Below are 25,964 nucleotides of genomic sequence, written 5' to 3' on the forward strand. Positions count from 1 at the left end.
AGACGCCCACCCTGAGGGTGCGTTCGTAAATTCACTCTGGTTATCTACTACGATTTGTGCCAGAGCGCAGAATAACTGCTGAATTTATGAATATGGCCGGTGTCAGTAAATGTTGCCAAAAAAGCGTAATTCAATTATTGCCAGCAGCACAGTTACAGTCACCAACGGGCTGGATAACATGAAAACAGCCTAATCATCTCTGCTAGGGCGAGTAAAATGGTCAGAGTGAGGTGTTTTCTTATTTGTGTCTGGAAGTAGTTAGCATGCTAGCCAAGTTAGCCAGTTAGCTTGGTTGCTTGACTGCTGTTGTAAGGTCAGAACACTCTGATCAACCCTACTCCTAGGCCAGAGCGTCCAATGTGCGCTCTGAACACTTCGAGAACCCAATGCTCTGAATTTAGGAACAGACAATCTGACAATGCTCTGAATTTATGAATGCCCAGAGCGCTATCTGAGCGCACTCTGGCACTCCAGATTGAATTTACAAACACACCACATCCTGTCCTTCCCGCGGCACTGCAATGTGAAAACAGTCACCTGTCAGAGGCTCTGTATACCTCCTCTCGCCTTGAATCATCAACATAAACTCATCTCTGATTACCCATACTTTTAAAAGCAACACTAAGTAAGGCAATTTTGGGGGGTAAAACAATGGAGGAATCTCTTTTAAAGCATTTCAAAAGTGCTCATTCATAATACTCACAAACATCACATCTGTAGCCTTTAATGTTCCTCTCTTTTTGTAGCACCAGTCTTGTCACATCCTGACCAGTATAAGGGGTTATTTGTTATTGTAGTTTGGTCAGGACGTGGCAGGGGTGTGTTTGTTTAGAGTGTTTCGGGGTTTGTTGGGCTATGTTCTGTTTAAGAGTGGTGTTTGTTTAGAGTGTTTTGGGGTTTGTTGGGTTATGTTCTTGTTAGTCTATTTCTATGTTAGTTCTAGTATGTTTATTTCTATGTGTTGTTTGTTGGGTTGACCTTCAATTGGAAGCAGCTGCTCCTAGTTGCTTCTAATTGAAGGTCCTATTTAAGAGGGGTGTTTTTCTATGGGATTTTGTGGGTAGTTGTTCCTTGTTTAGTGTTTGTTGCACCTGACAGGACTGTTTCGTTTTGTTCTTTTTTTGTATACGTATTTAGTTGTTTCTCCTTCTTCAAAATAAAAAGAAGGTGAGTATACATATTCCCGCTGTGTTTTGGTCCAATCCTTACGACGCCCGTGACAAGTCTAAATGCTACCAAAGGCTGCCAAATTCCTCTTGCTCTTCTGTTCAATCAGATGTGTAAGAAATGTGTGTGAGATCAGGTATGAATAAGGCGTCTTGTTCCTGGTAAAATCGCTGTCATGCACAGATTGCACACTTATTAATGGAGTCACACAGATCACAGGTCCAGTTTTTGATTGGTCCGTGGGTGGTTGTACAGAAAGCAAAGGCTACTGTAAAACCCATACTGTACATTATAAACTGGATGGTTCAAGACCTGAATACTGATTGGCTGAAAGCCATATTTCTTTTTACCTTTATTTAACTAGGCAAGTTAGTTAAGAACAAATTCTTATTTTCAATGACAGCCTAGGAACAGTGGGTTAACTACCTTTTAAAGAACAACAGATCTTTACCTTGTCAGCTCAGGGATTCAATCTTAACCTTTCGGTTACTAGTCCAATGCTCTAACCACTAGGCTACCTTCCACCCCATATCAGACTGTATACCACGGATAAGGCAAAACAGTTATTTTTACTTCTCTAATTACTTTGGTAATCAGTTTATAATAGCAATAAGGCTGCACAGGGTTTGTGGTATATTGCCAATATACCACGACTAAGCGCTGTGTCCAGGCACTCCGTGGTGCGTCGTGCGTAAAGAACAGCCCTTAGCCGTGGTATATTGGCCATATACCACACCCCTTCAGACCTTGATTGCTATTGTAAGACCCTTGTCTGAGCTCATTAAATTATTTACTATGGGACTTCTAACATGAACATTTGTGGAATATGGGCATCCTATGGACACTCCTGGAAACAAAACAAATACAACAAGTTATTGATTCAAAGCCAGCCCAGATTTTCTCATCTGAATGTTCAGATTGAATTGACCAGCAGCCGGAGTGAGGGAGACACTTACTGGCCATAAAGAATACTGCTGGACATTCTGTCAAATAGACCTTATTGGCCATAAAGAATACTGCTGGACATTCTGTCAAATAGACCTTATTGGTCATAAAGAATACTGCTGAACACTGTCAAATAGACCTTATTGGTCATAAAGAATACTGCTGAACATTCTGTCAAATAGACCTTATTGGTCATAAAGAATACTGCTGGACATTCTGTCAAATAGACCTTATTGGCCATAAAGAATACTGCTGGACATTCTGTCAAATAGACCTTATTGGTCATAAAGAATACTGCTGAACATTCTGTCAAATAGACCTTATTGGTCATAAAGAATACTGCTGGACATTCTGTCAAATAGACCTTATTGACCATAAAGAATACTGCTGAACACTCTGTCAAATAGACCTTATTGGCCATAAAGAATACTGCTGGACACTCTGTCAAATAGACCTTATTGGCCATAAAGAATACTGCTGGACATTCTGTCAAATAGACCTTATTGGTCATAAAGAATACTGCTGGACATTCTGTCAAATAGACCTTATTGGTCATAAAGAATACTGCTGAACACTGTTAAATAGACCTGATTAGCGTAAGGCCTACTGTTGTGGGACGGACTACAAGTGCAGGCACTTCTGAGACCGTTGCATTATTCATTTGAGTCCCTGTAATATGATTATCTGAAAAGTCGTTTTCCAAGTTGTAGAGGCTAACCTATTCAAAAAGTTCCTGATAGCCGTTCTAGAAAAGGTGGGATTGCAACATGTTCATACGTGCAAAATAATCCCTTTCCAAATATCCATCTATTGTCTTTTGTTTTGGCCATTTTTAGCAGCAAAGATAAAAACATACCAATAATTCCATACAGGCAGATATAATTACAGTAGACACATTGTGTAGATCTTAGACAACCTACTGTAGATGGAAAGGAAGGAACCATATAAACCCTACACCACCATGCACTTGTGGAGATCTGAGAGTATTGGATTGGTAGAAGCAATATGGTGAAACTTCCAGCAAGCCTATCGGAGTGCAAGGTGGAGCTGCTACCATATTGTTTACACCTGTCAAAAAAGAAAAGTGTATAGAGTGTAGGGCTTAGGGGTCCACTTGGGATTGGGTTGTATACTCTCTATGGGAGGATCTGAATTGGTTTTGCTCGACTTCTTGCATTCTCTCTTCTGTCCTCTCTCACCTCCTTTTGAAAAAGGTCAGTCTCCATTCGTGTGTCATTAGGCAAATTATGTTTACAGGGGTGGATCCCAAAAGGAATGTATAAAGTGATGAAAAGGAATTAAGTTAGCTGTGGAAGACATTTTACAGATAAAACAATAAGTAGCATATTGTTTTTAAACGTGTTCATGTTTTTCTCCTCTGACAAAACAAAAGCTGATTCAAAGGGGGTGTGGCAGATCTGAAAACTCTTCTGCGGTTGGATACACATGAGTATCCTCGATGAAAGGTGGCTATCGAGGAGGGGAGGAAACTCTTTCATTTGATTACTAACAAATTGACACACAGCTCGACCACTCGTCAACCTAACGGTTTCCGGGTCACTGAGGAGAGAGGATGGTCTTTTGCCCAAACAAGAAAAGCCCATTCCCTCCAAACATGCGACCACATCATATAGTGGTACAACAACAACAGAACACAATCCACATTTAATTTAACTAGGCAAGTTAGTTACGAACAATTTCTTATTTATCTACCGGGGAACAGTGGGCAGTGGCAGAATGACAGATCTTTACCTTGTCAGCTCAGGGATTCAATCCAGCAACCTTTTGGTTACTGGCCCAACACCCTAACCACTAGGCTACCTGCACCCCAAAGGTAGACACAGGTAGACAAAAATGTCTCATACACAATAAAGAATGAAAGTCATGCTACACAATTATTAGTGGTAATCCAATCTGTTCTTTTTGTCTAAATGTGCTTTCAGTCCCACTGGCAACCACCAGAGGCTCATCTAACATAGGCCTACATCACAGAAATCCTGAGAGAGGATGTTGTGAAACTATCAATGAATTGCCTCTTGTGTTACCACCTGGAACTGTGAAATCATACCGTTCTTTGTTGTTGATAATTAAATATGTCTGAGGTGGTGACAATTACTAATATTTTGGGAAGGGTATACGTAGCCTATTGGGAATCTGGTAAACCATTAAATAATTAAAAGTAGGGAAAAAATATGAATAATTTGTATTTATTTATTATTATTTAGCATGAAAGCTATTTGTACAAATTCGACAAAATGTAGGCCTATGTCATACATTTACTGCGTTATCAAACCCAGAAAACAGAAGATGCCCACTTGTTATGCCTAAAAAGGATTCTGCCACTCAGCTGGAGCTTGTTCGTTGTGGTAACTGTTCCTCTGAACTCTTCGTGCGCACAGCCAGGCGGATGGTCAGCTGTGGGGATCCTTAAAGACACGACGAATGTACCCACACAACAACGGACAAAGTACTGCCAGGTAAAGAATAGGAAGGAGCAACTGAGTAAAACAAACGCACGCACTTGGGTTAAGTGGAGGTAACGGTCCTCCTTTTGGACAGAACAGAGACACCTTTTCTCGCTATTTAAGGTAAGAATACAGTTTGATTAGAGTGTATTTAAACAAATAATTACTAGAAAAGTTGTCTGAAGTGCCTAATAATAGTGAAGAAACAAACTTGACAATTCAGACTACTAAACACGTTTGAATGAAACTGCACTAGAATGGCTGTGCAGCTGGTGGTTACAAATCGAACCGATTTCCACATTCAGATAGGAAGGTGGCATGATTTGTTATAGCAGTAGCGTTGCAAGAAATACGATGGTGGGTGGGTCTGCAGAAATGTGAGTAAAGAAACAAACATATGATAACCAAAAATTCGACACATTTTGCCATGGTGCAAAGGGAAAAATGTGCAGTTCAATAGTTTATCTCATGCTATTCTACACATTTTGCCATGAGGCTTAGAGAAAGTGATGAATTAAAGCTAAAATATAGGTGTGTTGACTGTGATTAAGGCACTGGATCATGAACTGTCTTGTTTGCTAAATGAACAAATGAAGTAGGCGGTGGCATGGTGCGTATGTAACCGATGTGAAATTGCTAGTTAGTTAACGGTGGTGCGCGCTAATAGCGTTTCAATCAGTGACGTCACTCGCTCTGAGACTTGAAGTAGGGTTTCCCCTCGCAACGTTTGTGGCGCGATGGGTAACGATGCTTCGTGGGGTGTCAGTTGGGGTCCCTGGTTCGAGCCCAAGTTGGGGCGAAGAGAGGGACGGAACCTACACTGTTACACGTATAGCAATAGAAGCACAGTGGCATATGCCTCAATGCGGTCATATTGGGGGTGTGACTTTCTTTGTTATTTTGGCCACCCTTCCCATGAGAATCCGTGTCATTCCAGTTAATCTTAATGTCATTCCAATGCACTGCTTGCTATGAATTATCTCTGATGGTGTATGCATGTTTAGGTAAAAAGACAAATAATGTCCCATTTGCAGATGTGGAAAACTACCCCCAGAGAATACATATTAAATCCACTTTTTTGTATTGAGTGAGAAATGCCTCTTTCATTTGTGTAGATCTTTGTTTTTGGTCGCACTGTGTGAAGGAAGCTCTGTCATCTACTACATGTGGCCAAGTCACATTGAAAGAACTAGTTCCTGCAAAGATGTTGGGAAATGCAAGATGTCTGGCAGCTAAAATGGCTAGGGAATTCCTCACTTGGCGCAAAAAGTGGATTTGATATCTTTCTGAATATATTTTTTGAAGTTCCGCCTGTAACTGGACACAGGCGTTTAATGAGACACGTTTCTTCCAAGTCGAGAACAAAGAAAGTATTGCCGATAAAAGGTTAGTTGAAAAATTGATGCCGGGATTTTACACTAGATAAGGTGGAACAGTTCTATGGAAGAATTGCCATTATCACTGTTACAATGTGTAACTAGCCATATAGGTCCATTCTACTTTCTTGATGCAGGGATTGATCGAACCCACACATTTGGGCTCCACTGTCACCTGTTATACAGTACTGGATGTGTTGTGTGATGTTTCAAATGCCATTTTCACCTGCTGTCACAATCTCTTGGGGACAAACAGCCAACCTTTTCCTACTGTCTAAAGCTGAAGTTTGGAAATCGGTGGTGAGTATTGCAACCTAGGACAGACGATTTTTATGCCATTCAGCAATCCGCGTTGCCGTTCTGTGAGCAGCTGAGCCGTTGTTGCTCCTGACTTGTTGGAAAGGTGGCATCCTAAGGCGGTGCACGTTGAAAGTCACTGAGCACTTCAGTAAGGCTATTCTACTGCCAATGTTTGTCTATGGAGATTTCATGGCTGTGTGCTTTATTTTATACACCTGTCAGCAAAGAGTGTGGCTGAAATAACCGAATCCACTAATTTGAAGGGGTGTCCACATACATTTGTATATAGTGTATACACTAGCCCAAACCATTATCCTTAAGCCTTATCCTAATGCTAAACTATGGAACACCATTTGGGTCTTTGCGTGTCAAAAAAGATACAAGTCAAATAACACTATTTGACACATCAAATAAGCTTGTTGACCAATCAGGATCTGAATATGACTGCACGTCACATAATAATTTAACACGTTCATACATTTTTTACAAGTGCACACGGTCTGTGAATGTATTGTAATGTTTTTTAAATTGTAAAAACTGCCTTAATTTTGCTGGACCCCAGGAAGAGTCTAGAAATGAATGGGAATCCATAATAAATACAAATGCATAGTGAATACACATTGATTACACTATCACTCATATTTCTTATGTCTCAGCGATTCACTGATACATATGCTATGATGCTGCAAAAGTTGTCTTGCGCACCTGCTGCTGCCGCATAAGGCAAACACACACTTCCCGAAGTGCTGGGGCAGTGCTGGTGTCACGCCCTGACCTTGGAGATCTTTTATTCTCTATTTTGGTTAGGTTGGGGTGTGGCTATGGTGGGCATTCTAGTTTCTTTATTTCTAGGTTGGCCTGATATGGTTCCCAATCAGAGGCAGCTGTCTATCGTTGTCTCTGATTGGGTATCATATTTAGGCAGCCATTTCCCACCTGTTGTTTGTGGGATCTTGTTTTTGGTTAGCTGCCTGAGAGCAGCCCAGAACTTTACGTTTCGTTTGTATTCTGTTGGTTTTTTGGTGTTCAGTTAGTAAATTAAGATGTACGCCTACCATGCTGCACCTTGGTCCAATCCTTCCATCAACGAGCATAACAGCTAGTCAGAAAAAAGCTAGCTAGCTGATGGATGCAAACAATTTCCCCCGCTAAACATAGCAAAACGACATCATGTTTCAGTGGTGGAAAAAGTACACAATTGTCATACTAAGGTAAAGATACCTTAATAGAAAATGACTCAAGTAAAAGTGAAAGTCACCCAGTAAAATACTACTTGAGTAAAAGTCTAAACGTATTTGGTTTAAAAAAGTATATGTAATTGCTAAAATATCCTTAAGTATCAAAAGTAAAAGTATAAGTAATTTCAAATTCTTTATATTAAGCAAACCAGACAGCACAATTTTATTTCCCTCATTAAAATGTAAATCAATTTATAACATTTTTGACATGTGTTTTTCTGGATTTTTTGTTGTTGTTACTCTGTCTCTCACTGTTCAAATAAACCTACCATTAAAATTATAGACTGATCATTTATTTGTCAGTGGGCAAACGTACAAAATCAGCAGAGGATCAAATACTTTTTTCCCCTCACTGTTGTCGTGTCTTTGGCTATGCCGGATTAAGTGATATGACATGCTAACTTATAAAATTATTTCTCTGTAATTAATATTACCTGATTAAGCTAATCATGTAAATGTAATTAACTAGAAAGTCGGGGCACCACAGAAGAACGTTTATAGAGCTGTTATCCTCTGAATAAACTCTTAAAATACTTAGTAATATTTTACATCGATAGTAGTCAATCTTAACCCGTATGTTGTTTCAGTCTCATCATGAAAGTTGTAAATTCTTGGTTATCTGCACGAACCCAGTCTTTACTAAAATCATCCATACATCAATTGTCTTAAAATCATTTATTTACTACACTAAGTAATTAACAGAAAACATACAAACAGCAACTATCGTCACAAATGATGGGTAGAGGAATGTGCCCTAATGGCTAACAAGCATGGCTGGTCTGTTAGACAATGGGTCATAAAACGGTAAGCTGAGAAGTTACACAGAGTTCATTAATATTAACAATTGGCAATTGAAGGCTCACTCATTCGGGAACATTTGCAATCAATATATATTTACGCTCATGTGTCGTCGGGATTCTTGTTGGAGAGTTTTGTTCTGATGGAGAGTTTGTCAGCGTTCTCTCTCTCTCTCTCTCGGTTAGAATGGATCTGTCAGAGCGACATCATAGAATGGATGTGGTTGGTCTTCGCGTTCGATGATATAATTTACTTAGCTGCAGACTAATAATTAATATCAAAGACTTGTTCTTATTCTGTCGATATCGATAGTCTAAAAGTTAACCACGTGGTATGGTTCACTTTCAGCAGAGTACTTGGCTGGTCAAACCTATGAGCCAACTCGCCATGGAGTGTAGGCCTGGTCTGTAGAAATGTAAATCAGGGGGTGTTTTATAGTGCCCATAGAACAGGCTTGTCAAATGACGCCTGGTCTTGTATGTGTCCCTGGGGGCGTGCCTATGACTGAGCTAGACTTGGTTACAGAAATATAATTCTATCACATTAACATCAGTACATAGCATCTCAATGTATTACAAATAGCTTTATCCTTATTAATACATTTTATACAACCATGTGGATTCAGTCTCATCGCTGAGGCTATCATGTAGACCGTTTTAGGGTAATATGGCTATATTGTCTCTTCTGAGTATCACAAAATTGTACCAAGCGGATCAGTTCGTAGCTGGAGTCTTCATCAATCTTCCATATCTTCTCCAGAACACACATGTCTCTTGGTTCTCCAATTCTATGACAAAGAATTTCCTTTGTCTCTCTATGAAACATGTTGTAGTAGATTCTCCTCTTGGAATTTTTACAACCCTGGGTTGGGGGGAAGGTAGGTTGGGTGCTGGTACAAAGGGGAGGGGGTCAACTGTCCTTCCTGTACCCAAAGAGGCCAACGTCATGACACTGTATAACCCGGTCTGGTCGAGCCTCACTAGCCAGATGAAGCTAGCTGGCTACTTATAACATTAGCTTTTGGCAACAGGGTTAAGTAGCTGGCTAGCTATTTATTTTCATGAACTGAAATTCAATTTCAATAGGCGGACAACAAGTGGCAACCTAGCTAATACTTACTCACAAGGATTCCTAAATCAGTCAGTATCTGGTGTGACCCATTTGCCTCATGCCCCAGGATCTCGTCACAATATCTCTGTGCATTCAAATTGCCATCAATAAAATTGTGTTTGTTGTCTGTAGCATATGCCTGCCCATACCATAACCCCACCACCACCATGGGGCACTCTGTTCACAACATTGGCATCAGCAAACCGCTCATCCACCAGAAGCCATACACATTGTCTGCGGTTGTGAGGCCAGTTGGATGTACAGCCAAATTCTCTAAAACGACATTGGAGGCGGCTTATGGTAGAGAAATGAACATTACATTCTCTGGCAACACGACATTACTGCAGTCAGCATGCCAATTCCACACTCCCTCAAGACTTGAGACATCTGTGGCATTGTGTTGTGTTACAAAACTGCATATTTTAGTGGCCTTTTATTGTCCCCATCATAAGGTGCCCCTGTGTAATGATCATGCTGTTTAATCAGCTTTTTGATATGCCACACCTGTCAGATGGATGGATTATCTTGGCAAGCAGAAATGTTCATTGCACAAAATTTGAGAGAAATTATTTGTTTGTTTATATGGAAAATATCTGGGATCATTTATTTCAGCTCATGAAACATGGGACCAACACTTTACATGTTGCGTTCATATTTTTGTTCAATGTAGCTAGCTATCTAGTTAGTTTCATGAACTGAAGTTCAATTTCAATAGAACAACAAGTTGGTGCCTAGCTAATAATTACTCACATGGATTCCTAAATTATTGCTAAGAATATTTACAATTATTGCAGTTTCTGGTCATTGTTTTCAGGCTGGTTGAATTGGTACTAGTTAGGTACCAAGCTAAAGCTAGCTAACTAGCTACCCCAGAAGTTGCTAAAAACATTTGTGAGTGACTTTGTCATACTGCAAACCGAAGTCAACTTAGTAAGGAGAAAACCAACCTCCTGTTTCAAAACTGTCATCAATATTGACAAAATGCTTGACTACTTTTCTGTATTTTGACTAGCTAGGATGAATCAGGTGCAACTGCTTGGGATATGGCTGGCTGGCAGAAGATGCAGGATCACCATCCTTTCTCCCCTGCCTGTAGTCTGGTTGTATGTCATGGAATATGTTGGACTACCTAGCTAACATTTTAGATTTTGCTCGTTTGATCCTGATCTTATTTCAAATGCTCACACAGACGTTTTGTCATTCGGTCGAACAAATAATGTTTTTTTTACCAACGCGGTATTGTAAACACATCGTGGCCGGTGTGCGTGTGCTTGTTTGCAGATTTTTTTGCTACTGACCGTAGTGGTGGCGCTTGGCATGCTCATACAATTTCAGAGCAGACAACATTCAAACTAAAAGCTTATTTGACCCAAACGGTGTTAAATAAAACCTAGCCCTAACCCATACTTAACTCCTAACCTAACCCTTATTATTAACCTAACCCTAACCCTTATTATAAACCTAACCGTAACCTTAGCAGGTGGTTGCTTATCTGTCACGTTCGTCGTAAGGATTAGACCAAAACGCAGCGGGAATGTGTATACTCATCTTATTTATTTTAAAGAAAACCAAAACAAACACTTAATCAAAAACAACGATGAAAAACAGTCCTGTAAGGCACACAGCTAAACAACGAACAACTACCCACAAATCCCAATGAAAAAACCCCTATTAAATAGGACCTTCAATTAGAGGCAACGAGGAACAGCTGCCTCCAATTGAAGGTCAACCCAGTAAACTAAGCATAGAAATAGAATAACTAGACACAGACATAGAAATAGACTAACATAGAATATTACCCCCCAAAAAACGAAACACACTAAACAAACACCCCCTGCCACTCCCTGACCAAACTACAATAACAAACAACCCCTTTTACTGGTCAGGACATGACATTATCAACAGATAGTTTGCTGATACTCTGGCCAACTGTAGATCATATATATGGCACCATCCAAATAAAGTGTTTAAAAAAGATGTGTGCGTATATATATATATAAACCATAATTTTTTAACCTAGCCCATTGACATCACTAGCAGAAGACTTTATAGTAAAATGGCCATGAGCATGACCTTCGATCTCTTACACACTCTTTCAGTTGTTTTGCTGTTCAAAACCCAGACGGACGTTCTTGAATAGCATGCCATCTGCTAGTCCAAGTGCACAATATCTCATTACCCTCAGATCACTGTGCAATAGTGTGGGGCGATATGATTGGTTGGCAAGGGGGAACAGAGTCTCATTCCCTTCTTAGACACAATGTCTGGTAAAAATGTTTTTTTTTTTACCCCCTTTTTCATCACATCCAAGTGGTAGTTACAATCTTGTCCCATCGTTGCAACTCCCGCATGGCCTCAGGAGAGGCGAAGGTCAAGAGCCATGCGTCCTCCGAAACACAACTCCGCCAAGCCACACTGCTTCTTGACACAATGCACGCTTAACCCGGAAGCCAGTCGCACCAATGTGTCAGAGGAAACACTGTACACCGGGCGACCATGGCAGCTTGTATGCGCCTGGCCGCCACAGGAGTCGCTAGAGCGCGATGGGACAAGGACATCCCGGTCGGCCAAACCCTCAATAACTCAGACAACGCTGGGCCATTTGTGCAACGCTTCATGGTTCTCCCGGTCGCGGCCGGCTGCGACACAGCCCAGTATCGAACCAGGATCTGTAGTAACGCAGCTAGCAATGCGATGCAGTGCCTTAGACCACTACACCATTCGGGAGGCCCTGGTAAAAGGCTTTAACATTCGTGTGGGTAGCTTCTGCCCAGGCCATCTTTGCTTCCTCTAAAAATCCTGCCATCTGATTGGTTGAAAATTGTGGGCTCACTTTCCTTGGCTGGCAATGGGCACCACCTGGGATAACTCTCTGATTTGGATTGCTGTGTGCTTTTGATCATGTCTTCAAAACTGTCTGCCTATTTGGCCCATAAGCCTATGTCAAGTTTGCAGGTAACAGGGATGAAAAAAATTGAATGCTGTAGGCACTGGGACCTCTCAAGCAGACTGCAGGCACTGGGACCTCTCAAGCAGACTGCAGGCTCTGGGACCTTTCAGGCACACTGCAGGCACTGGGACCTTTCAGGCGGACTGCAGGCACAGGGACCTCTCAAGGGGAACTGCAAGCACTGGGACCTCTCAGGTGGACAGGAGGGCCCTAGGACCTCTCAGGAGGTCTGCAGGCACTAGGACCTCTCAGGCAGATGAAATGAAACACTTCAACAACAGTTCCTATATCAGTCTTGCATTGTGACTGATGCTTTCTGTAAAAAGCTATTTTTACAAGCAATAGAAGGGTGGCTGTCATCTACAGGCAACATAGAGAGGGTGTTTTGATTGATAACAGTCACATGTTACGGATGTTGGCTAACCCCTTTGATTTTATCAACATGAGAACAAGCAGACAGAGGAGAGATTTGTCGGCCCTTTTGAAATAGGAGTAGGGGGTTACCCAGAGTGACTGTTGCAAACAAGTATGTCCTGAGATCATAAAAAGTAGCTGTTCACATGTAACATGACCATTAATGGTGCATTTGACATTTTTGGCTCTGCCCAACTGGTCTAGCCATTCCTCCTCATCCTCTTCAGACTTGTTGTGTAGACTTGTATGCTAGGCCCCAGAGACACAGGCGATTGACATCTTGGATTGGTGGAGATCCAAGCCACAGTACAAGTGTAGCATTGCAAAGGTGATTGACACTTGTCTTCCTCTGTAGCAGCAGTAGATGTATCTAAAGTAATTATTTTCACAGTGGAACAAACTAGCGCAGCCCTAGATGACAGAGACATGGCAATAGAAAGAGAGAGGGTCAAAGAACTCCAAGCATATCTAGAAAGAATGACACATCTTCTACTAATCTGCTTCAAGGGGAGAAGATGGGCAACTTGATATTTGGGGGATGGATGGCAGATCTGAGAGGTTGGTGATTGGAAGGAGGTATTTGGGGCTTCCACCCCATCAGTCACTCTAGCAGCAGCTGCTCTGGTCTCATGGTGCATTCTTGTGGTGAGGGTGTGCTTTATGATGGTATGGAAGGTTGACCAGGGGGCATTAACCAGGGGGTACTAACCAGGGGGCTCTAACCAGGGGGCACTAACCAGTGAGCACTAACCAGGGGGCTCTAACCAGGGGGCTCTAACCAGGGAGCACTGACCAGGGAGCTCTAACCAGGGGTATCTAACCAGGGAGCACTGACCAGGAGGCACTAACCAGCGGGCTCTAACCAGGGAGAACTAACCAGTGGTATCTAACCAGGGGGCTCTAACCAGGGAGAACTAACCAGAGAGCTCTAACCAGGGAGCTCTAATCGGGGGGCTCTAACCAGGGAGCACTAACCAGGGGGCACTAACCAGGGGGCACTAACCAGGGGGCACTAACCAGGGAGTTCTAACCAGGGGGCACTAACCAGGGAGCTCCAACCAGGGGGCACTAACCAGGGAGCTACAACCAGGGGGCACTAACCAGAGAGCTCTAATCAGTGGGCACTAACCAGGGGTATCTAACCAGGGAGCTCTAACCAGGGAGCTCTAACCAGGGGGCACTAACCAGGGGGCACTAACCAGGGAGTTCTAACCAGGGGGCACTAACCAGGGGTATCTAACCAGGGAGCTCTAACCAGGGGTATCTAACCAGGGGTATCTAACCAGGGAGCTCCAACCAGGGAGCTCTAACCAGGGGGCACTAACCAGGGAGCTCTAACCAGGGGTATCTAACCAGGGGTATCTAACCAGGGGTATCTAACCAGGGGGCATTAACCAGGGAGCTCTAACCAGGGGGCACTAACCAGGGAGCTCTAACCAGGGGGCACTAACCAGGGAGCTCTAACCAGGGGTATCTAACCAGGGGTATCTAACCAGGGGGCACTAACCAGGGGGCACTAACCAGGGAGCTCTAACCAGGGGGCGCTAACCAGGGAGCACCACTTTGGACATACTGCTCAGAACATCACCGTGAGAAATATTTAAGGAATATTATAAGTATTGAAATACAATGTCTGCTAATTGTTTGTAACACTTATGGTGTTTAACAGTCAAAAGGTTTTGATCTGATTTGATACAGTGACATAATATTATGTCCACCACAATGTGATGTCACTGATTATGATGAACATACATCCTGCTGTTTTGGTAATTACATCTGTCAGTCAGACCTGTAGCTAGATGCACTGCACAGTACATTACGGTTACCATGTAGATCTCAGAAGCAGCCGACTCCCTGTCTGCTCTTCATCGCATCACTAAGCCCACCCAGGATGGGGTATTCATTTGCTAACGCTAACACAAGTGAAAGCCCTGCATAGTTTCCTTCTTGTTAGGCAAAAGGGTCTCTTCATGCCCTCTGCTTTCATGTCTCCCCTCTTTCATGGCGCCCCTCTGCTTTCATGGTTCCCCCCTCTTTCATGGCTCCCCTCTCCTTCATGGCTCCCCTCTCTTTCATGGCTCCCCTCTCTTTCATGGCTCCCCTCTCTTTCATGGCTCCCCTCTCTTTCATGGCTCCCCTCTCTTTCATGGCTCCCCTCTCCTCCATGGCTCCCCTCTCCTTCATGGCTCCCCTCTCCTTCATGGCTCCCCTCTCCTTCATAGCTCCCCTCTCCTTCATAGCTCCACTCTCCTTCATGGCTCCCCTCTCCTTCATGGCTCCCCTCTCCTTCATGGCTCCCCTCTCCCTCATGGCTCCCCTCTCCTTCATAGCTCCCCTCTCCTTCATAGCTCCCCTCTCTTTCATGGCTCCCCTCTCTTTCATGGCTCCCCTCTTTCATGGCTACCCTCTCTTTCATGGCTCCCCTCTCTTTCATGGCTCCCCTTTCCTTCATGGCTCCCCTCTCCTTCATAGCTCCCCTCTCCTTCATGGCTCCCCTCTCCTTCATGGCTCCCCTCTCCTTCATGGCTCCCCTCTCCTTCATAGCTCCACTCTCCTTCATGGCTCCCCTCTCCTTCATAGCTCCACTCTCCTTCATAGCTCCCCTCTCCTTCATAGCTCCACTCTCCTTCATGGCTCCCCTCTCCTTCATGGCTCCCCTCTCCTTCATGGCTCCCCTCTCCTTCATGGCTCCCCTCTCCTTCATGGCTCCCCTCTCCTTCATGGCTCCCCTCTCCTTCATGGCTCCCCTCTCCTTCATAGCTCCCCTCTCCTTCATGGCTCCCCTCTCCTTCATGGCTCCCCTCTCCTTCATGGCTCCCCTCTCCTTCATGGCTCCCCTTTCCTTCATGCCTCCCCTTTCCTTCATGGCTCCCCTCTCCTTCATGGCTCTTCTCTCCTTCTTGCAAGTCACTGTGTGGAAGTTGGAAGCCGGCTGCTCATCCTCCTCTGAGGCTGTGCCCATTTGATTTGGCTTCCTAATAAATAGTTGTAAGCATCTTCTGTGTTTTGCTTACCCATGATTAGCTTTTTTGTCTCCTGGCTAATCTAGGGACAGTGCTTATGTTCTATAACCTCCCTGGGGTTTGGTCTGGTGATATACAGGTTGAACCCTCCCTGGGGTCTGGTCTGGTGATATACAGGTTGAAGAGAACCCTCCCTGGGGTCTGGTCTGGTGATATACAGGTTGAACCCTCCCTGGGGTCTGGTCTGGTGATATACACGTTGAAGAGAACCCTCCCTGGGGTTTGGTCTGGTGATATACAGGTTGAAGAGAACCCTTCCTGGGGTCTGGTCTGGTGATATACAGGTTGAACCCTCCCTGGGGTCTGGTCTGGTGATATACAGGTTGAAGAGAACCCTCCCTGGGGTCTGGTCTGGTGATATACAGGTTGAACCCTCCCTGGGGTTTGGTCTGGTGATATACAGGTTGAACCCTCCCTGGGGTCTGGTCTGGTGATATACAGGTTGAACCCTCCCTGGGGTCTGGTCTGGTGATATACAGGTTGAAGAGAACCCTCCCTGGGGTCTGGTCTGGTGATATACAGGTTGAAGAGAACCCTCCCTGGGGTCTGGTGATATACAGGTTGAAGAGAACCCTCCCTGGGGTCTGGTGATATACAGGTTGAAGAGAACCCTCCCTGGGGTCTGGTCTGGTGATATACAGGTTGAAGAGAACCCTCCCTGGGGTCTGGTCTGGTGATATACAGGTTGAACCCTCCCTGGGGTCTGGTCTGGTGATATACAGGTTGAACCCTCCCTGGGGTCTGGTCTGGTGATATACAGGTTGAACCCTCCCTGGGGTCTGGTCTGGTGATATACAGGTTGAACCCTCCCTGGGGTCTGGTCTGGTGATATACAGGTTGAAGAGAACCCTCCCTGGGGTTTGGTCTGGTAGTGAGCAGTTTGAAGAGGAGCACTGTCTGGAGACCAACCCATTAGGCACAGACGTCAATTCAACGTCTATTCCACGTTCGTTCAACATCATTTCATTGAAATGACGTGGAAACCATGTTGATTCAACCAGTGTGTCCTCAGTGGGTAGTTACTGGCTTTTTGTTTCTTTCTCTGGCCTTTGGAAACAGGTGATTTTAGAGACTGAGGAAACAAGGACAGACACACATAGAGAACACCAAGGTCGCAAATTTCACTGGGGACATGTCCCCCCCCCCACCCCTCCCCCCATATTCTGAAATTGCATTTTGTCCCCCCCTCAGTTGTATCATTGGAATGTGATATGAAATGAGGCAACGGTGTGCTTTAGGACCATTCGGACGTCACCGAGAGTCAGTTAGGCTGTTTGGAGTGTTTATCCGACTGGATACGTTTTTTTATTAAAAAAGTTATGCCCCTCCCCACTTCTAAAACCAAAGTTGCGCCCCTGGAAAACACCAAGAGCTTTCAGGTGGTATGATAGGTTAAGAAATAATTATTATGGCATAAAATATTCTTATTGGCTGTTTTTACACTGTATTCTGGTGTCATCACATTCTGTGCTGTATTCCGTCAAGGCTTCATATAAATCTAGTTAAAGTTCTACAGTGAATGTCAATTAATAATGTCCCTATGATCCACGTTGACACTGTTGACATTTATTAAAAATGGTAATTTAAGCTTTAATAAGTGTTGTAGTCAGCTGAAAATGCCTCCTCTATTCAGTCACATGGGAAGCCCCAGAAATGGAAGGGGGGGTTATTGTGCCCTAGTGGAGCAGCCTCTTCCTCTGGACACTTGCCTGTGAGCCCAGCTGAGCTATGTATGTTGTCAATCCCAGTTGTTAGCGTTCCCTTGATAAAAGACATCCCTGTAGTAGAATCTTGTGGTCTCGACTTTATATGACATCACTGACAAATGGCGTTTATGCAGTAAGGCAGCAAGTTATATTCACACAAGTAATGACTAAAACCAGCCTATGATCAATACCTTCTGAACATTTGTCATGTTTTTTTGGGGGGGGGGGGAATTGATTGATCAAACATAAACCTCCAAGCTTCTTCATCTTATCCATCTGCCAATCGAGTTAATGGATATGGGATTACTGCACTTGTACAGAGTGATGTATTGCAAAGTCAGCTTGGCTTCTCACAATTTTTTGGTTTCTCATCTTAATTAGTAGGGAATGAGATTTGGAAGAGTAGGAGATCGCTTTTATCCCCTTTACCTCAGACAATGAGATTGAGGAAGAGGAACTCTGCACTAGAAACAAAGGCTAAGAGTCTTGCACCATTGTCAAGCTGCTTTACTCTCTCGCTCTCTCTACTTCCCATATCTAACTGCCTGAAGCACATTGACAGGTTGTGATAAATCCTCCTCATCAATGACGTAGCTAGCTACCCTGTGGCTCGATATTGGAATATAGTGCTAATATTTAAATGAACTCCCTGCCTTGCCAAGTTGTTTTGGAGGGTTGTTTCAGTATTGTCATAGGATTTTCTATGAGATGCTCCACAGAGAGTTTATTGTTTAGATGTTAGTTAAATCCCTTGTCCCTTGATTAAGGAAAAAGTTCAAGAGTAATTCATTTTAAGTTGTACTCTGGCTTGGTTTAAAGATTAGATTATAATGCCGCAGGCCTCCTAGTCTTGGTGCTCAGCCCAATCTGGCCCAAACTGTCTGTGTCTCTACAACATTTGGGTCACCCAATAACTGACTGGCCAGTTTGTTTAGATATTTAGAGGGGAAAAACTCAGCAACAAGGAAAGCAAGATAACCAAAAATATTTAATGTTTTTGTCTTTGCATGTTTTGAACGATTTTGACCTTAGGGCTCAAAGTCAAAGGCAAGTAATTGACTTCACAAACATTCCCTTTTGATCTCAAAGCAAATGACATGGTTGTTCTGAAATGTCCACATAGATATCAGCATTATAGTCCCCTGGTTTGTTTATCAATCCTGATAATGCACATGGATGTGCAATAATGGTGTTTATTCAGAGACCAAAACTAGAGCCATTATGGTAGAAGCAGAGTAGAGGATCTCACGAGAGGCTTGTACTTAAAGGAACAGTTAACACCTTTATTAATCTAAGACCTAACTCGCGGTCACAGCACCTTCCTTCCTCAGTCTACCCTCTATTGGAAATACTTCTTGGGGACCCTTGAGCGGAAGTCAAAGTTGCGGGAGAGGGACAGCAGGGGGGTATGGAAACAAGAAGGAGATTGGTATGTGTTTCTAATTAGGTAGCTAGGTATAGAATAAAATGTGTTTTTCATAGAACAGTACAGTATTACAGTAGACCAAACAGTCTTTGTCAAAGGGGAAGGTACAGTATTACAGTAGACCACACAGTCTTTGTCAAGGGGGAGGTACAATATTACAGTAGACCACAGAGTCTTTGTCAAGGGGGAAGAAACAGTATTACAGTAGACCACACAGTCTTTGTCAAGGGGGAGGTACAATATTACAGTAGACCACATAGTCTTTGTCAAGGGGGAAGGTACAGTATTACAGTAGACAATAGTCTTTGTCAAGGGGGAGGTACAGTATTACAGTAGACCACACAGTCTTTGTCAAGGGGGAGGTACAGTATTACAGTAGACCACACAGTCTTTGTCAAGGGGGAGGTACAATATTACAGTAGACCACATAGTCTTTGTCAAGGGGGAAGAAACAGTATTACAGTAGACCACACAGTCTTTGTCAAGGGGAAGGTACAATATTACAGTAGACCACATAGTATTTGTCAAGGGGAAGGTACAATATTACAGTAGACCACACAGTCTTTGTCAAGGGGGAGGTACAATATTACAGTAGACCACACAGTCTTTGTCAAGGGGGGAGGTACAATATTACAGTAGACCACACAGTCTTTGTCAAGGGGGAGGTACAATATTACAGTAGACCACACAGTCTTTGTCAAGGGGGGAGGTACAATATTACAGTAGACCACAGAGTCTTTGTCAAAGGGGAAGGTACAGTATTACAGTAGACCACACAGTCTTTGTCAAGGGGGAGGTACAATATTACAGTAGACCACAGAGTCTTTGTCAAAGGGGAAGGTACAGTATTACAGTAGACCACACAGTCTTTGTCAAAGGGGAAGGTACAGTATTACAGTAGACCACACAGTCTTTGTCAAGGGGAAGGTACAGTATTACAGTAGACCACACAGTCTTTGTCAAGGGGGGAGGTACAATATTACAGTAGACCACACAGTCTTTGTCAAGGGGGAGGTACAATATTACAGTAGACCACACAGTCTTTGTCAAGGGGGAGGTACAATATTACAGTAGACCACATAGTCTTTGTCAAGGGGGAAGGTACAGTATTACAGTAGACAATAGTCTTTGTCAAGGGGGAGGTACAGTATTACAGTAGACCACACAGTCTTTGTCAAGGGGGAGGTACAGTATTACAGTAGACCACACAGTCTTTGTCAAGGGGGAGGTACAATATTACAGTAGACCACATAGTCTTTGTCAAGGGGGAAGAAACAGTATTACAGTAGACCACACAGTCTTTGTCAAGGGGAAGGTACAATATTACAGTAGACCACATAGTATTTGTCAAGGGGAAGGTACAATATTACAGTAGACCACACAGTCTTTGTCAAGGGGGAGGTACAATATTACAGTAGACCACACAGTCTTTGTCAAGGGGGGAGGTACAATATTACAGTAGACCACACAGTCTTTGTCAAGGGGGAGGTACAATATTACAGTAGACCACACAGTCTTTGTCAAGGGGGGAGGTACAATATTACAGTAGACCACACAGTCTTTGTCAAGGGGGAGGTACAATATTACAGTAGACCACACAGTCTTTGTCAAGGGGGAGGTACAATATTACAGTAGACCACACAGTCTTTGTCAAGGGGGAAGGTGCAGTATTACAGTAGACCACACAGTCTTTGTCAAGGGGGAAGGTGCAGTATTACAGTAGACCACACAGTCTTTGTCAAGGGGGAAGGTACAGTATTACAGTAGACCACACAGTCTTTGTCAAGGGGAAGGTACAGTATTACAGTAGACCACACAGTCTTTGTCAAGGGGGAAGGTGCAGTATTACAGTAGACCACACAGTCTTTGTCAAGGGGGAAGGTACAGTATTACAGTAGACCACACAGTCTTTGTCAAGGGGGAAGGTACAGTATTACAGTAGACCACACAGTCTTTGTCAAGGGGAAGGTACAGTATTGCAGTAGACCACACAGTCTTTGTCAAAGGGGGAGGTACAATATTACAGTAGACCACACAGTCTTTGTCAAGGGGAAGGTACAATATTACAGTAGACCACACAGTCTTTGTCAAGGGGGAAGGTACAATATTACAGTAGACAACACAGTCTTTGTCAAGGGGGAAGTGAGCCACACAAAGCTAACAGATCCTCCAGCTCAGTCTAATACTTTAAACCTCTCATCTCTCTGTTCAGTCACAGCTCTGCCGCTTGCTTCTCCCTGTAAAACTTGGCAAAGATACAACTCTCTGGTGATCCAGCTACATGCTCCAGGGAGCCATAGCCCTGTCAGCTCTCATTATCTGCAACGTTGTGTTGTCCGTGAGGATGTGTTATGGGTTAAGCGTTGAGTTATTTTCCACAACTTAAGTGAATAGTTGGAAAACTCCCATGGAAAGACAATGCCCAGTGTGTTCTGGCTTTTTTAGACTTGAATGTTAACCTAGGCAATTGTGTGTAATTGACCTTTCTAATTGCTGCTGTTTAGAATGGGACTAGCCGCAAACCATCCATTTGGGTTTTAGATGACAGCATTTGAAGCTTTTAATGTGTTTCTTTTATTTCTAAGCACAATAAGGGAGTTTTTCCTAGCCACCGTGCTTCTACACCTGCATTGCTTGCTGTTTGAGGTTTTAGGCTGGGTTTCTGTACAGCACTTTGTGACATCAGCTGATGTAAGAAGGGCTTTATAAATACATTTGATTGAATAATGATATAGGCCTAGTACCACAACGCTACTAGAGAAGGAATCAGGCATTTAAAAAATAAAAAGTATGTCTTGGCCTTTCCTCTTGACAGGACTATGTTGTCTGGATGCCTGAGGGTTTATGAAGATGGAAATGTGATCCACATAATAAAGTTATATCTAATCTATCTGCTCATCTTCACACAAAAACAGAAATACCTTATTTCCATAAGTATTCAGAACCTTTGCTGTGAGACTCGAAATTGAGCTCTGGTGCATCCTGTTTCCATTGATCATCCTTGAGATGTTTCTACCACTTCACTGGAGTCCACCTGTGGCAAATTCTATTAATTGGACATGATTTGGAAAGGCACACACCTGTCTATATAAGGTCCCACAGTTGACAGTGCATGTCAGAGCAAAAACCAAGCCATGAGGTCTAAGGAATTGTCCGTAGAGACAGGATTGTGTTGAGGCACAGATCTGGAGAATGGTACCAAAAAATGTCTGCAACATTGAAGGTCCCCAAGAACACAGTGGCCTCTATAATTCTTAAATGGAAGAAGTTTAGAACCACAAGATTCTTCCCAGAGCTTCCCTGCCAAGCTGAGCAATCGGGGGAGAAGGGCCTTGGTCAGGGAGGTGACCAAGAACCCGATGGTCACTCTGACAGAGCTCCAGAGTTCCTCTGTGGAGATGGGAGAAACTTCCAGAAGGACAACCATCTCTGCAGCATTCCACCAATCAGGCCTTTAGGGGAGAGTGACCAGACGGAAGCCACTCCTCAGTAAAAGGCACATGATGAAACCAAGATGAAACTCTTTGGCCGGAATGCCATGCATCACGTCTGGAGGAAACCCCATCCTTCATCCCTATGGTGAAGGATGGTGGTGGCACCACCATGCTGTGGGGATGTTTTTCAGCGACAGAGACTGGGAGACTAGTCAGGATCGAGGGAAAGGTGAACGGAGAGATCCTTGATGAAAACCTGCTCCAGAGCACTCAGGACCTGACTGGGGCGAAGGTTCACCCTCCAACAGGACAACAACCCTAAGCACACAGCCAAGACAATGCAGGAGTGGCTTCGGGACAAATCTCTGAATATCCTTGAGTGGCCCAGCCAGAGCCTAGACTTGAACCGGATCGAACATCTCTGGAGAGACCTGAAAATAGCTGTGCAGCGACGATCCCCATCCAACCTGACAGAGCTTGAGAGGATCTGCAAAAAAGAATGGGAGAAACTCCCCAAATAAAGGTGTGCCAAGCTTGTAGCGTCATGCACAAGAAGACTCAATGCTGTAATCGTTGCCAAAGGTGCTTCAACAATTGACTGAATAAATGGTCTGAATACTTATGTAAATGTTATATTTCCATTTTTTTTATACATTTGCAAAAATGACTAAACAGTTTTTGCTTTGCCATTATTGGCTATTGTGTGTAGATGAGAAAAAACAATTTCATCCATTTTAGAATTAGGCTGTAACGTAAAAACACGTGGAAAAAGTCAATTGGTCTGAAAACTTTCTGAATGCACTGTGACCTGCTGCTGCTGACTCTCAGGCAGTGAGGCAGTCTGTTGCTGAGTGAGTGGTGGGATGGGTTGGAGGGTGGGCCGGAGGATGGGCCGGAGGGGTGTGTTGAGAACACTGCAGCAGGCAGCTTTGTCCACTATTGGCTGAGTCACGTGAGTGAGAGTTTTAGGTAGGCTATTTAGATTGTCATTATGGCGACGGCAGTTTTTTCCAACCCTTTTTCCATAAAACATTAACACGCTAAAACTGATGCGCATCAGGAAATAGCGGTGACAAAACACTGGGAAAAGACTAGGCGCACAAGAGAGCATTAGATACATTTGCTCGGTGGTGTTTTAAACTCCATTCTAATCTAATGTCGACTTTGCTTATGGAAAACGACATCAAGCTAAGTGTTCTTAGCGAGTAGAAATTTGAAATGGAAGTTATGGTACTCCCTCTCTGTTATGGGGGAAATTAATCTGACATTAAATGTGGAGAATGATAGGATACATTTGCATCTGTTGGCCATCAAGTAGCCTATTCATTTCTACGTCATTGTAGGCTACCATTTGATACAATAAATATGTTGAAAGAACTATATCATTGGAGTCATTGCAAATCAATGTGTAGCCTGCCTGGAGCTGGCAAACAGATTGCATAAATAGCCTGTATTGTTGTTGTAGCCTTGTGTTATTGTGCAATTATTAATGGCCATGTTTAGTTAATTATATTGGAAGTTATCAAAGCTCTATTGCAATTGCCGATCAGATGTTAGAACGCAATAGATTGACGATAACAGACAGACAGATTAGGCTACAGGTAAAAAAATAAACACAGGCTGTTCTTGAAAAACATATTACGTTCATATATACAGTTGAAGTCAGAAGTTTACATACACCTTAGCCAAATACATTTAAACTCCGTTTTTCACATTCCTGACATTTTAATCCTAGTAAAAATTATTTCAATTGTTTAACTTGGGTCAAGCGTTTCGGTTAGCCTTCCACAAGCTTCCCACAATAAGTTGGGTGAATTTTGGCCCAATCCTCCTGACAGAGCTGGTGTAACTGAGTCAGGTTTGTAGCCCACCTTGCTCGCACATGCTTTTTCAGTTCTGCCCAAAAATGTTCTATAGAATTGAGGTCAGGGATTTGATGGCCACTCCAATACCTTGACTTTGTTGACCTTAAGCCATTTTGCCACTACTTTGGAAGTATGCTTGGGGTCATTGCCCATCTGGAAGACCCATTTGCGACCAAGCTTTAACTTCCTGACTGATGTCTTGCTTCAATATATCCGCATACTTTTCCTGCCTCATGATGCCATCTATTTTGTGAAGTGCAGCAGTTCCTCCTGCAGCAAAGCACCCCCACAACATGACGCTGCTACCCCCGTGCTTCACGGTTGGGATGGTTTTCTTCGGGCTTGCAAGCCTCCCCCTTTTTCCTCCAAACATAACGATGGTCAATATGGCCAAACAGTTCTATTTTTGTTTCATCAGACCAGAGGATATTTCTCCAAAAAGTATGATCTTTGTCCCCATGTGCAGTTACAAAAGCCAGACTACGGTTTGCATGGCGGTTTTGGAGCAGTAGCTTCTTCTTTTCTGAGCGGCCTTTCAAGTTATGTCGATATAGGACTCGTTTTACTGTGGATATAGATACTTTTGTACATGTTTCCTCCAGCATCTTCACAAGGTCTTTTGCTGTTTGTTCTGGGATTGATTTGCACTTTTCGCACCAAAGTACGTTCATCTCTAGGAGACAGAACGTGTCTCCTTCCTGAGTGGTATGACGGCTGCGTGGTCCCATGGTATTTATACTTGCATACTATTGTTTGTACAGATGAACGTGGTACCTTTAGGCGTTTGGAAATTGCTCTCAAGGATGAACCAGACTTGTAGAGGTCTAAAAATAAAATCTGAGGTCTTGGCTAATTTCTTTTGATTTTCCCATGATGTCAAGCAAAGAGGCATTGAGTTTGAAAGTAGGTCTTGAAATACATCCACAGGTACACCTCCAATTGACTCAAATGATGTCAATTAGCCTATCAGAAGCTTCTAAAGCCATGACATCCTTTTCTGGAATTTTCCAAGCTGTTTAAAGGCACAGTCAACTAAATGTATGTAAACTTCTGACCCACTGGAATTGTGATACAGTGAATTATAAGTGAAATAATCTGATTGTAAACAATTGTTTGAAAAATGTATTGTGTCATGCACAAAGTAGTAGATGTCCTAACCAACTTGCCAAAACTATAGTTTGTTAACAAGAAATTTGTGGAGTGGTTTAAAAACGAGTTTTAATGACTCTATCTAAGCAAACCATGGAAAAGTTGAATTACAATCATGAACCCAGATTTTAGTCTATAGCCTATGTCTATTGAAATGACAAGTCAATCTCGCAAATTGGCCATTTATAACTGTTTATAGTCTCAACATCTGGCACATAATAATGGCACAATTGCCAAAAAATAGCCTAACATTCTTTTTTTAAGTTCATCCATGTGTTTCTTGCACAGAGATTTTGAGATCCTCTGTCCAACTCTCCTGTCAGATTTATCTATAGTTATTCACATGTACAAAAGGGATTTATTTAAGCAATAAGGCCTGAGGGGGTGTGGTATATGGCCAATATACCACGGCTAAGGGCTGTTCTTAGGCACGATGCAACGCAGAGTACCTGGATACAGCCCTTAGCTGTGGTATATTGGCCATATCACAAACCCCTGAGGTGCCTTATTGCTATTATAAACTGTTTACCAACGTAATTAGAGCAACAACAACAAAAAAGTTAAAATAACTGTTTTTTCATACCCGTGGTGTACGGTC

The 25,964-nt window shown here is 43.1% G+C and overlaps 1 protein-coding gene across 3 annotated transcripts in view; it reads left to right on the plus strand.

Annotated features, from left to right (window-relative positions):
* Nucleotides 1-4,409: 4,409 nt before the first annotated feature.
* The window catches only part of LOC115165422 (plexin-B1), a 92,487-nt gene continuing 70,932 nt past the window's right edge, over nt 4,410-25,964 (plus strand). For 2 of the 3 annotated variants that reach the window (XM_029718516.1, XM_029718518.1), the window contains exon 1: nt 4,410-4,700. The gene's annotated coding sequence lies outside the window, so the exon portion shown is untranslated. The remainder of the gene's footprint in view (nt 4,701-25,964) is intronic. The other variant, XM_029718517.1, reaches the window with a different exon arrangement.

The sequence above is a fragment of the Salmo trutta genome, chromosome 28, assembly GCF_901001165.1.
Source record: "Salmo trutta chromosome 28, fSalTru1.1, whole genome shotgun sequence".
NCBI lineage: Eukaryota > Metazoa > Chordata > Actinopteri > Salmoniformes > Salmonidae > Salmo > Salmo trutta.